This window comes from Xiphophorus hellerii, chromosome 13 (assembly GCF_003331165.1).
Source record: "Xiphophorus hellerii strain 12219 chromosome 13, Xiphophorus_hellerii-4.1, whole genome shotgun sequence".
Lineage (NCBI taxonomy): Eukaryota > Metazoa > Chordata > Actinopteri > Cyprinodontiformes > Poeciliidae > Xiphophorus > Xiphophorus hellerii.
Window position 1 is genome coordinate 11,150,737 of NC_045684.1, and position 14,047 is coordinate 11,164,783.

Genomic DNA, 14,047 nt, shown 5'->3' on the forward strand with positions numbered 1-14,047 from the left:
AATAGCATTATGTGTATGACTGACTTCAAATGACTGAGCAAGCCTCTGACATTTCAGAGAGCCATCGGACAATTTCAAAAGGTCTGACAGAACACAAATGCTTTTTTGTGTTTGCATAGTGTATAGAGTACATTTAATTCAGACTAATGTCATTTAAATATTAAAGCTGTAAAACACATCGAGCAACAGAGCAAACAAAAAGGGAATTATAAGTGTTATTTTAAGGTTTCCGTCTGTTTAAAGTTAAGTTGCTTCCAATTTATATTTTTGAGGTCAGGCAAACAGTCTCCTGGATCGACCAGCAGACCTTAATAACCACTGAGGAAGCAAAGAGAAAAAAGTAGACGTCCAGTAAGCAACTTCAAACACCGACATGAGTCAAGCTCTATAGGTGATACGCAAAATTCTTGGACTCCAAATGTTGGATCTGTAAGAACTGATTTATTATTTGAAGAAAGCTCCTAAATTAGATTAGGACAACACTCAAGGCCAAAGCTCGTCATAATTTTACTTCTTAAAATCAAATGAGGGTACGGTCAATATTACCTTCAGTAAAATCCTGCCTGTTTCCTCCCAGTGAACACTACTTCTGACTGCTTGAGAGAGTGAGAACAGCCAACCAGAATGCAACTCTGCTTAAACATCTTTAAAGCAACAGCGGTTAACAAAACAGCTGAACAGATAATGTTCTACTGTAGCTTTATGTAAAACTGTGCAATGAAGCAGGATGTGAAACTGACCAAAAAATATAAAAAAATTATCTCACAAAAGCGTTCAGGCCTTGTGACCTTATTCAAATTGCATAATGTTGCAACCACAACAGATTTGTTGAAGTGGGAGGAAAGTGAGGCAAAAATTGTTGCAGGAATTTGTATCCAGCCCTCTTTACACTGGGGCCCGGAAAATTATTTTGTAAATGTAATGTATTTGTATGAAATTTAAAGTATAAGGTGGTTAAATAATGGTGGTTCAACAAAATACTAAGAGAGAACTGGATACAGATGTAAGCCACATTTTCCAGACTTTTTGGTTGTAGTATAACTTTAGAAACATGTCACAGCTTTTATGCTCAAAAACACAAATGTTCCAACAGTGACAGGTGGTTCGTTTCTACATGGATTCCAACTTGATGTTTTGGAAATTATATATGACAATTTATTTCAAAAATATAGACCAACATTAACCAATTATTTCTTAGAATTCAGACAAAGTAAAAAGTTAACTTGATCGGTCACCAAAACGTTCAAAACATGGTAAAAAACGTGATTAAAATCTTCCATCATCCAACCCGACATTTGTCAAAACATGGTGTGATCTTAATTTCTGTTATTGGGAATCGTGTGAAAGTTGCCAAATTGTTTGCAACATTTTCAAATATAAAAATGAATTGCATACCAAAGTAGCATAGTTATATTCTTGAGTGTCTAAAGAACAATCAATTCATATGATTTTCAAGAATTGAAAAAAAGGTCACAACATGTCTCTTTAAATTGTCACAATTCTGCAGTACTTTGATGACAAAAAGTGAAAAAGTTAATGGGTGTGAAAACTTTCGCAAGGCGTTTTAATGGACCTGAAAGTTTCAGTTTCCAAATCAGATTCCACAAGCGTCCAAAGTTCATTTAAAAACAACTGAATTTAATCATTTTCTTAGCGTTACAGTACTAATCTGCTTAAAGGAGTCTTTGGCCACCAATTGTTGGGCGAAGGTTTGATGTGTAAGCGAATCTCCAAAGCTTAAAAGATTTGCATCAGCTGACCTTTCCTGAGGATAAATGTGAACAAGTCAGAGACCTGACAAGCTAATTAAGGTCTAGTAGAAACCATGAGAGCTCTCCTAATGTGTGGAAAGGTTTGCATGGTGTTCACGTCCCTTTTCCTTACTCTGAAATACTATAAAATAACATTTACTTTTGCTAAAGATCAAATAAAGGTGGGGACAACATTTCAAAATGTAACTAGCTCTAGACCCATAAATATTTATCCCAGATCTCTGTGTGCAACAAAAATTTTGAAACATGAATTGAATGATAGTCAGTTATTGTATTTTCCCGTGTCATCTCAACAGTGCAACATGCTGCATTGTTTGGAGTGTGAAAAGAAAGTGTGTGCCTAAACTTCTTTTGTGCACACAAATATACAGTACATCCTTCAGTAGGCGTGCGCATCTGTGTGTGTGTGCAGCTGTTTATACAATTACACTTGCGCATTTGGCGTGAGAGTCAAGCAGTTCTTTGTGTTGAATGCACATCACAATGAATGAAGAGAGAAAGAGCAGGCGCTTCACACACACACACACACCCACGCACACCCCTTCTGTAGGGAAGACGCAGTGGTGCATCCCGGCCCATATTTCACCAGCAGGGGATAATTGTGCCATTTCTCAACGAGTGCCAGAGACTCTATTTACTGCATGCTGCGGTGGGATGGGTGGTGGATATGAACTGATGAGCTCCAAGAGGAAAACTACCAGCTCACGCATGTACACGCACCAACACAGAAATAAACTCGCACGCATACACAATGAGTACTCACCAATCAGCGCATTGTCTCCCCTCAGCAGATAAAATAGGCCATTTTAGCTATAGGGATCCATAATCTACTTCAACAGAAAAGGCCCAAGGTGCAGTATTTGATCATACTGAGATACTCTCAAGCATAAGTACAGAGAATGAACACAGAGCAAGGAGTGTTCATTTGATTAGAGACCAATCAGAGCCTGAGTAGTGACTACTGGGAGTCAGACTCTTTCTGAGATGCAACTGAGAAACTGTTAAAACTAAAAACTAGTAAAGAATGTCACAAACATTATTGACAAATTAAGTACTACAAACCTGCTTAAGAAGATTTTAAAGAGAAACGAGAAAAGAATGATTTGATTTTTTTAAATGGATAAAACACCTTTGATGATATTGCTATTGGTTTGTTTATTTCTGAATCAGGCTCGATACACTAGAAGACCGACTGCTAGAATCCTTCCTTGCTTTGAAATCTACATGTTGATGCTGTGCTGCATATATGAGTTAAAACCCGACAATAATAAATGTCCTAACAAGTACCACAACCCAACAACAACTGGTCACCATGGAGACTGAATTGGCTGGTGGGGTGACCTTGCTGACCAAAGAGTTATAGACGTCTTGCCTAGAGATGTAACTGTTTCAGCTCCTAAATTCTGAAAAAAGATAATATTTCATTGATATTTTTCCAATTTCATAAACAATTCTGTTTTTTTTTTTGGCAACTTTAACTGATGGCTAGGTTCAGGTTACAAAGCAAAGAACAGGTCCCATTCAGTCACAACCAAGCTCTGCAACAGATTCCCATTTTAGCTGATATCTGTACACAGTTCTTGTTTATTAGCTCCTCATAATGTGCTAGACTTTTTTTTTTCCATTTTCTGTTACTGGTAGCTCAGTTTTAAATGTGCTCTATGACTGAAGAAATTAAATTAAATGTCCATATTTTCTATAAAAGAGTAAATTATTTTTACTTGTGAAAATGACAGGATAAGCTAAATTAGCACATGATGAGGGTCTTGAAAAGAACTTCAACATCAAGAAGAAATTACGAGAAACATGGTGGGGAACAGTTTGACATAGAAATGTGAAACCAAAGCGATTGGGTTTCACATTAGAGGTAATAGACAACTTTTAAAAAATTATTTCAAATCTGCATTAGGTCAGAAAGGAAACCCTACTTTATAGAAAAAATATGTGCACATTAATCATGAGCTTTCAATAAAGTGTAACACAGGTAAGAATTGGCTCTCATCTGGTTTCAAATCACAGGGAATCACCAAATCAAATTGATATATGTACGGGCCAAAGAAATATCAATGTCTTCATAGGAAAAGCAAAACTAAATGTTATGAAATGATGACACACAAACTGCAGTGCAATATCCTTGCAAAGAGTGAAAAACAGTCGAGTTTGTGTCAAAAATATAACAATCCAATCAACAATTCATTGATAGTCTGGTGTACTGATACAAACTATTTTTTTTCTCTAATGCTTCACACAAAGGTATATTCTCACTGTACACTTTAAAGAAATGTGTGCTTTCAGTCTGGGAAGTAGTTAAAAAGCTCTGTGCTTTGGCATAAATTGGGGGAAAAGTTCTCATTAAAACTTTGGACTCTGCAAAAGCAGGAGACAGTAGCTTGTTGATGCCAACTCATCACCGCTAGCCTCATTAAACGTTAAAGATGGCTCATCAATGCACACTATCTTCTGTCCTAAAAACTAAAAAAGACACCACAAAGATGCTGCAGGGAGATGAAAAGGCCTAGCAGCAAGGAGCCTGCTCCAGCCAGCTGAAGGAGGCATGCTGGATATGGACGGACGAGGTGATCATATATGAGATGCGTGTGTAGATGTGAACGACCCTGCTGGAGGCTCCTTCGCCTCTCTGCCCGCCAGGCCTGGGGTGGCTTTGATGTGACAGAGGGAGTCCCTGTGAAGCGCAGGTTTAACACTGATGCTGTGGCCAGGATTCAGCGCCTGTCTCCACTAATCCTATTTCAATCACTCTTGCAGCCTCTTATCTCTGACTCTGCTGGCCCACTGCCCTTTCTCTCCCTACAAATCTCCTCTCTTTTTCTTTCTGATTTTCTTTCTCTCCTCAAGTCTCTACCCGCTTCTACATCTCTCTTTTTTTGTAATTTCTTTGCTTTTGTTCCTCTCTTCCTCTGCGTTGGAATCCCATGGGAATAGTTCTGATGCAATATCATATCAACCCAACATAATGCCAGAGGTGAAATCTATAAAAAAAAAAATTAAAAACCAGAGCCTTTATGAGTTATTTTAAGCTGATGAAAACCTACAAATTGTGTTGGATGTAAAACATGTCATTCATATGACAGCTGTCTGGGCACTGAGATGTGATGAAAATCAAGCTCAGCCTGAAAGCTCGGCTTCACTTTTAAAAGGAGAGCAGCTGCAAGTGCGTGAGTGACAATCCCGGAACTGCATTTCCTTCTTCTCTCACTCTTTTGGTGGATAAAAGGATCCAGGCGTTTTCCATTTCTATCGTTGGGACTGGGAAACTGAAGTGGATGTTAGCTGCATGTGGGCAGTGAGAGAAACCAGGCTAGAGCAGAGTAACACGTCACTGTGGTGTTGCTGTTATGCAGGAAAGCACAGAGCAGAACGATGGAAGGACCACCCAGGTGCTCTGCACACACTTTCCCCGAAAACTCTAGTCAACATCGCCAAAAGTCTGTGGTTACATCTTTGCGTAATTACTCAACACGGTTTTCATAAGCAAGTCTGGGGAGGTGAGAGGATTTTTCAAAAAATGAAACTAAATAAACTACATTTACATATTGCAGTTCATCTATGCCTGCAGATGAAGACGTGAGTTTAAGATGCAGGTAATTAGATAAATATCACTGCAATGAGACACAGCGTATCTTTAACATTCATAACTCTTAAATGTTTTCATATTTTGTTACCTCGCCACAACAAACTACAAAGTAGGCTTTTACTTGAATTCAACGTAAATTTGTGTTTGAGAAATTTCTAAAGTACAAAAAATATGCGGGGCATTTGTATTTAGCCCCCTAAGTTCAACAACTTGTAATATCATCCCAGCAATCAAATCCCAAAACATCTAGAAACAGACGATTTTTACCCATTCCTCTTTACGAAATACCTCAACTCACTCAAGCTGATTGGAAATGGTGTAGACTTTGACTGGGCCATTTCAGCAGATGATTTTATTTAAATTAGGTGTGCTAAAGTTCCTTCCTTGATCTTCATGGTGCTTTTTGTTCACTGATAAATCTCTCAGGCCAACGAAGAACAACTGCATTTATCCTGTGAACTAATTGCACACAGTATCTGTTTACTAATTAGGCGACTTCTGAATGCTTTTGGAGGCACTGGATTTTAATAATAGCTAAAGTGAAGGTATGTTGAATACATATTCTTGTCATACTTTTTAGATCTATATCTTTGAAAAAATATGTAAAACCATGCATCCATTCCCAACAACTTCTTAGTTATGTGGTGTTTTGTGTTTGTCTAGCACATAAAATTCATTAAAGTTTGTTGCTATAATGTGGCAATAAGCAAAAAAAAAAAGAAAAAATGTTGCAAGGCACTATAGCCACTGAGTATTTGTTATTTTCATATAGACGGGGATGACTAACCAGCCAGATTTAATGTTTGTTCAGCACAGCACATCCAACCCTGTGGGATTTCATAAGCTTAAAACATGCTCCGTTATTAAAAAAGGTGTAGTGATTATGTTAGCACTGCAGTGCAAGGAAAGATCCTAATATACCATTTTTTGAAAATATCATATGAACAAGAAACTGTCACACTGGCTGGCAAAACTTGAAGTTTGCAAAATGAGCAAAGCCTCAAAAAAGTATTTGTTTTAGGCTGAGGAGCCACTGCAAGCTGTTCAGCAGCTTCATATCACCAGAAAGTGTACACTGTGTAACCGCTCTCAGATATAATTTGAGATAAACATGAAAATGTTCCAGATGTTTCTTTTTGTTTTATGTTTTTTTTTACTCTGAACAAAAAATAAATGAAGTGCTAAATGATAAATGCATTTTTCTACTTATTTATTTCAAAATCAGACACAACATTTGGTGAAGAATTAATTTACTGCAGAAAAACTTCTGATTATCTCCAGTTTTATACTTTTTTTCTATTACACGCTCGTCCAAAAAACAGATGTGACAGCTGCAGAACAAAGGGAAGAAAAGATTAAAAAACGTTTTAAACTTTCTCATCTGAAGAGGGATGGGAGAAATGGAAGGGAGACGGTGCCAAACAAACAAAGTACAAAATATAACCAATAAATAGATTAATAAACACACGCATGCACAGACCCATTCTTCTAATCAAACATTACTTGCCGTCTGTTGCTGCGTTGCTCTTTTTTGTGCCTGAGAAAAATATCAAGACCCATAGTCTCTTTTTGGAGAAAATCAAGTAGAAATATAGTTGTAAGTTTTATGTGACTGGTGGATGTAGCTAATCTGCAACTTTAAATAAATATTTTTATTAACACGACACACTTTAAAAAGATAAAATCCAACCTAAATCCACCTCAACCTCTGACCTAGATTACCTAAACTTTGTGTATATATATAAAAATATTTGTTATTATTATTGTCAGACTTTTGTCAAAGTCTTTCAGTAACTGAGAACTCCTTCAGACCAAACTGCGACAGCAACAGGGGATTAAAAATCAGTCAGAATATAGATGTTTTCTGTGGAGTCTTTGAGGTTTTGTGTATTCCATCAAAGATGTTGTGCATTTTAATTTCCACAAGTTTATAGGCTGCTGCAAACATGAACAAAATGTTGATACCGTGGTGGTACTGGTCGCTTATCATGATGGCGTATCTGGGTCCTGGTTGGGAAGCACATACAGTGTTGATTGTTCATTAGAGAATCTAAAAGAGAGGCACTAAGGCTGCAACCTAATTACTGGGAGCTGTCCAAGTAATTTATTGTAATTCTATTGGCATCACGGCTGCTTTGCGCTACTTGTTCCACATGCTAAAAGATCCAATCCAGTATCAACATTTAACAACTAATGCTTTTAAACCCGCCCTGAAAATATCAGTGTGACAGAGAGCTCCTTCATTTCTGTTCTCTAATGCAGTTGATGAGCTGATAAAAATAAATAAAACCTCAAAATAGTTTAAACTGGTGTTGGAGGTGCAGAAACCTCTTATTTTCACAGAGAAATTCAGCTTGTGTGGCAACAAAGTATAGATGCAATACTCATGGTGGTGGGACCAAGACCACAATAGGATCATGCTTGCCTTTACTAGTTTTTCATTTTATTTATTTATTTTTAAGATCCAGCATGTTCCAACAGATGTGGAGATCCTGGAGCCCGTAAGGTGGTCCTAATCTGGTGAAGAATGGCCCTTTGTGTGACCTTTATTACCAAAACAACACGAGATGTATTGTTTATAATATTCAATTTAAAATCACCCCAACATCTGATTCTTGAAAGCTAATTTGAAATAAACAGTCTAATAAAATATTTACTGCTGTAGCTGATTTGCACATTTAAAGTCTGAAGTAGAAGATGTATTTTTTGTAACATCAGTAAAATGGCTGTGGAGATCCAAGATTTCAAATGAATGTGCAGCTGGAACAGTTTAGAGACTGGTGGGTCTGTTGTAAACTGGCAAATATTTGCTCTCGCATCTTAAACTACTCAAAAACATAAACCAGATTACTGTTGGAATGGAAAATTAATATTACAGTTTTGGTGGACATTAATTTGGCCTTCATTTGCCTCCATAAATGGAAATACCCCAAATAAAAATGAAAAACTGGTGAATCACTAAGAGATATTTTGCTAAACAAAGAACGGAAAATTAAAAAAATTAAAATAAAAATCAATGCACTGTCCAAGGTCCATTCATCTTCTACATAACTGTGCAGCTACAGTATCTTGGCCGGTGTGCATCATCAAACCCATCTGTTAAAGTTGGCTCTGATTTCACACACACTGTGGTTATTTGCAGTCATCAAAGAGTCTCATTCCAAACTTAATTTCTCTCCCTTCTCTACTAATGCGCTTCCATTCTAAGGAAAAAATATTTCACCTGCCAAGTTAGAGGTGGATGACAAGTTAATAAAACAACATCTAAAATTTCCTGAATCCTAGAAATGAGGAATTGTTCTGCAATGAGCAATATTCTGTAGCTGCAGTGATTCAGGCACTTTAAAAAGCAAATGACTTAGTTTTTTTTACCATGTGGTCACAATTCCCCGTGGGCAAGTTTAAATAAATTTATAACAATTTTAATATTTTTTCCCCACCAGGAAAGCTTCTTAATCACAACTTTTTTTCTTTTTTTTTAAAGTTTCCTATAATTTAGTCTGTCAAGCTGATAAAGTAGTTTCATTGACGGTTGATCTTTTTCTTCCACTGTTAACTTCTTGCCAGATTTTACTAAATTATTTATTTAAAAATGATTTCAATTAGAATTTTACATCTTTTGACAAGTCATAGATTTGTGAATATGTAGAATTACCTTTAGTACACGTTCCTAGTTCTAAATGTAGTTCATCACATTATTACCTACATTTATTTGATATAATTTCTCAATAAGACTAGATGGGAGATCTTTCAGATTTCTTTTGCTCTTCCCAAAAAGAACAAGTTTCATATTGACTTTTGCAAACCAAATATTGTGAACCATCTGAATCATTACACTCCTGACACTAATATAGTTCTATATGTCCCTGCAGTCGACATCATACATTACTAAAATACACTCACTGGCCACATTAATAGGGACATCTTATTAATACCAGGTTGCTCCATCTTTTGCCTTGCTAAGTGCCCTAATTCATGCCAACAATGACTAAAAAAGGTGTCAAACATTCTTCAAGGAATTTGGTCCAAATTGACATAATGGTTTCATGCATCTGCAATAGATTTCTCAGCTGCACATCCATGATGCAGATCTCACATTTTACTGTATACCAAAGGAGTTTCATTGCAATTAGATCTGGTGACAATGGCCAAATGCATTATGTTCAAAAACAAGTTTGAATGATTCAAGCTTTGCCCCGTTTACCTCTGCTGGAAGTAGATGGTGATGAGTACTCTATAATTTGTCATAAAATGAAGGACATGTTTTAGCAACAATGTTAAGTAGGTAGTGGCATTTAAAGAATGCTACTAGCGGCCCACAGTGTGCAAAACACATTTACATCACCAACAGTTTAAAGTGACACAAGGAGGATGCCTTCATCCCTTTAGGTCACTAAATTCTGACCCAACAATGTAAACGTTGCAACTGAAATACAGATTAATCACACTTTGTGACATTTTTCCAATCTTCTATTGATCAGCAATATTAAGCCTGTACAAATTGTAGTCTGTTTTCTGTCCTTAGCGATAGTGACAGGAGTTTGATGCAATGTGGTTTGAACCATCTGCTTTAGGGTTCAATGTATTCTGAGTTCAGAGATGAAATTCCACACAACTTGGTAGTAACTACTGGGTGTTTCAGATGGTGAACCTCACTAAGACCTCCTATCAGTTTGCCCATTCTTCTCCGACCTCACAGAACCACACAAAACTACCACTCACTTGATATTTTCAGACTACTCCCTGTCAAAGAAACATGGTTGTGTGGAAAATTCCCAGGTGATCTGAAGTTTCTGATCTACTCAGATCAGCCTATCCACCACAGATGACCATATCAAGTCCAAAGTCACTTAAATCCACTTTCTTTCCAATTTTTAAGCTTAGTTTGTAATTCAGTAAATGCATCTAGTTTCTGGTACGTGGTTGGTTAATTGAACTGAACAGGTAATGATGAAAAGACAATGTGACCATCCATTGATCATTCTTCCTCTTTAGGCTGTGCATAGTAGAGTTCAACAAACCCTATCAGCTACTTCCCTGTGTTTCCAAAATGACATCTGGAATTTTGCACATCGCAACCAGGTTATAATGAATAAATATGCAGAACATGCAGTGGAATATAGATGCTGGATGATAACCTTTAGAGCCCATTCCATATGTAATCTGAGTCTCCATCAAGAAAAGCCAAGAGGATGTAGGTATCTAAAATCTCTAGCATTCTTCCTCTTTACACACAAGCTGGTTGTTTTCAGAGCCAGCTTTATAGAATTGCCTCTGTTTGTTCAGAAATGTCCAACCTGTCAAAGCTGCACAACATGTACTGCTGTCTGATACGCACAAATGAACACATCTCATCTGCAATAGAGCTGCGTTCGCTTTCTAGATACGACTTTAGAGGAAAATTCACTGAAGAGAAATAGAGAAAAAAAAAGAAAAGAAAATGTTGGAAGGGAGGACAGAGAGACGGAGTGGCAAAATTCCTGGCTTTGTCCCCTACGTCAATCAGTCTTTTTGTATCCTACACTCTAATGCTACTTCTGCTTCAGCTTAAAACTCTGTCTCCTTCTATGTGGATGAACTAACATAAAATGCAAAGCATTGTGGTGGAGGTGGGTAGAACGAAAGGGGTAAAGAAATGATTTCCATATCAGCAAGAAAATGTGATGTTCCATTGTTTCCTTGGGGACATTCCATCTCAGAAACTACTTAGAAGTGAAAAAGAAGCAATTCCACACACCAACAAAAAAAGAGAAATCGTCAAAGTTAACTAAAGTGTAAAAGTGAAAGGGAAATACTCGTCAGGCTGCAAATAGACAAACAGTCCATGTGTCATGTTTACAGTAATGGGGAATAAATAATTCAAAAAGCAGCATAGGGCTGAATAATCTGGCGCTCTCATCCCTGCTCTAAAGTTGATGTTTGGGGATGTAGCAATTAGTAGTTAAGCACATTGAAATATTTTTTTCTTATATACTTTAAAAAAGTTAAGCAACAATCCTTTCAAGTCATGAATGAAAGGAGACGTGGCTTAGTTACAGATTAACCATTTTCCAACAGGATAAATGGAAGTTGCTTTTTAGAGTGCTAGCATGTGTGTAAGTTTCCATCTAAACTGTCTCATCTATGTTTCAATACCTGTACAACTTTAATAAATAAATAAATAAATAAATAAATAAATAACAAACCTGTCGGATTTAATTCACCAAACAACTTTACTTCTGATGGTAAATGAGAATACAAAAAGTTAATCTTTAGCCTGAAATCGTGCAATTGGTCAAACATTTTGTTGCAATCTAACAACAATACTTTAGATTGTTTGTAAATCCCACTATGCATGCTGCACTGACAAAAACACACAAGACAAACAAAGTTATATACTTAAATTTAAAGTATACAACTTAAAATTTAAATCGGCAAATCTTTGCCGATTTACGGGAGCATGATGGAGTATCCACAGTTGTAAATAAGATACCAAAAAAATCTGCAAAACCCATCCCAATAAAATCATAAATCAATAACCTTCAATCAAACAAAATAGAAATTAGTTTTTAAAATGACTAATACAAGGATTTCTTGGTATTTTATGAGGGCTGTTTTCACAAGAAAAATGTATTTGAGAGTTGTAAGCATTTATGATGAGCTTTACTACAGATATATTGTAGACAATCAGGAGGTAGAGTCCCCGCCACTAAACCAGAAGTCGTTTCTTGCATGCCAGCTTTGTTCCCATTAGTTTATGAAAGTGAGGATGATTGGTTATTTAGAATATTGTAAGGTTATTTGTAAAACCAGTTTCAGGTTTGGAAGCTACTAGCTATTTGAAGGGCATAGTGTTGGGAAATCTTTGAAACTAGAATAATCTTTAGTCATTTTTTCACCCCTGGTTTCACTTTTTGAAAAATCAGGGGAATGGGATTGGCCAGCTTTGATGGATGATTAGGCATAATTTGGCTTCTATGACTGCTGGGAGCTCCCATTTATAAAAACAGGTGGTCTCTGGGTCACCTTTTTTCAATCCACCTAATCTACTAAGCAAACCTCCCAGCCCCACCTCTCTTGCCGTAATCTCCAGCTGCCCCTCCACAATTCCCTCAGACACATGGGAAAGGTTATTTGCACAATTGGTGGTGATTAGCTCTTGATTTGGCTTGTTCTATTTGTGTGACCAAGTCAGTGCATGCATGCAGAAACCAATTCCACTGAGGGCACAGCTGTGGCTCAGCCATGACTGAAAATGGTTGGAGAGAAGCAGACTGGGAGTTGGGTGGTGGAGGAGGAAGATGAGAGGGTGAGGAAAAATAAAAGCATTGAAATGATGGAGTTTGGACCATTCAAACCACTCTGGATCTTTTGTTTTTGTGGTGGTTTCAATTTTAGTCTCATTGTTGGAAAAACATCTAAACTATTTTATCTATGTTGGCCTCAGTTCTAATGATCTTTCTTAATTTAGACCTTCAGGGCATGACTCCACCCTAATAGGGTCCTGGGGTGGGGTCATAGCCTTAGATCCGGTCACTAACAACAAAAGGTCTTCTAAAGTTTACTTTACACCAAAGTGATTCAAGGGCGTGTTGGGTTTGATGGTTGGGTTGAATATGTTGGCTGCAACCCTCAGTTGGTGTTGGACTTACGGGTTGGCCCAATGCCTCAACATAGCTGGTGAGGCTAAAGAAAAAGACAACAACGGCTGTTTTAGCCATTGCTTTTTCTCTCCTATATTCATCCAGTCATCCAGCCAGGCAGGCAAGTGGGAAGACCTCTCACGAACTGTGTGTTCAGCCAACTATTCCCACCCCGCTTCTTTGGCCTCCCTGCTGCAGTCATATATCAGGCTGATGGTTGGTGAAGAACTCTTCATCCAGCCAGATGAATAAAGCAGAGATTAAGTACCCACCCAAATTCATTTAATAACTCATCTAACAGCTTGCAGCATGTAACCTTAACCACTGTCGAAAGGCTGGTTTTCTTTAGTGTTTAATTTTACTCCCACGGACAACAGAGACATTAAAGGAAAAGTGATTCTAAAAAATGCTGGCATTAATAAAAAATAATGGCACATCCAGATGTTTTTATAGGCAAATTGTTGTTGCATTGAAGCAAGGTTCAGTTAGAAGTGTGTAACAACGGTAATGAAAGAAAACTAAAATAGACTGTAAGGAATGACATGCCCATTAAAAATAAAGAACACCTTTACCCTCCATCACGCTCTGAAAGAACACAATACAAAACCACACAATTCATTCACCATTATTTATTAGGTGATCTAAAATGATTTTTAAATATATTTTGGCAGTTTATGTGAGCTACTTCATCTTTTAAGGTCAAGTGATAATTTAATTGTGCCAGTATGTATCATACTGATATGTTTCAGCAAATGTAAATATCCTGAACAAGTATATTTATTTTAGATAGTTCAATTAAAATATTACACTATATAAGCAATGGCTCAGGCTTTTTGCTCCATGCCATAGGTAAGGTAGTCTCTGGTTTAAAAGTGGCTTAATCCAAGGAATGTGATCGTTGTAGCCCACATTCTGGATGTAGCTCTTGAGGCACCGACTATTGAGTGAGTTCACAATCCTCTCAAGCCCGTGAGTTTTATTTTTTGTTACTTTTGCACATTGTTCTATCAGTTTTTCTTTTCTATTTTCATTAAATATCCATTAAAACTATTAAAAAC

At 37.0% G+C, this 14,047-nt stretch overlaps 1 protein-coding gene across 4 annotated transcripts in view; it reads right to left on the reverse strand.

Annotated features, from left to right (window-relative positions):
• Positions 1–14,047, reverse strand: part of rbms3 (RNA binding motif, single stranded interacting protein) — a 334,935-nt gene that overhangs the window by 176,444 nt on the left and 144,444 nt on the right. The gene's annotated exons all lie outside the window — the stretch shown is intronic.